The sequence below is a fragment of the Etheostoma spectabile genome, chromosome 16, assembly GCF_008692095.1.
Source record: "Etheostoma spectabile isolate EspeVRDwgs_2016 chromosome 16, UIUC_Espe_1.0, whole genome shotgun sequence".
In the NCBI taxonomy this organism is placed as follows: domain Eukaryota; kingdom Metazoa; phylum Chordata; class Actinopteri; order Perciformes; family Percidae; genus Etheostoma; species Etheostoma spectabile.
Genome location: NC_045748.1, coordinates 23,615,592 through 23,615,793, shown reverse-complemented (window position 1 = coordinate 23,615,793; position 202 = coordinate 23,615,592). Strand labels below are relative to the sequence as shown.

General features: G+C 34.2%; 1 protein-coding gene across 2 annotated transcripts in view; it reads right to left on the bottom strand.

Moving 5' to 3' along the window:
• Positions 1-202, bottom strand: part of dqx1 (DEAQ box RNA-dependent ATPase 1) — a 39,291-nt gene that overhangs the window by 31,737 nt on the left and 7,352 nt on the right. The window lies entirely within an intron of this gene.

The following is a 202-nucleotide window of genomic DNA, read 5'->3' as shown; positions in this document are numbered from 1 at the left end:
TCCCAGTATCCTTGCACTATGCTCCATATTTAAATACTTCTTATTGAACTCTTTGTTCACTCATGCCTCTATATTGTTTCTGTTTAGAGCATGTATATATTGTGTGTATATATTAGTGTGTATATTTTCTGTTTTGGTTGGTATGTATGTGTAAGCACAGTGTGAGCAACAAGTGCTCCAAAGAAAAATTCCTCGTATGTGT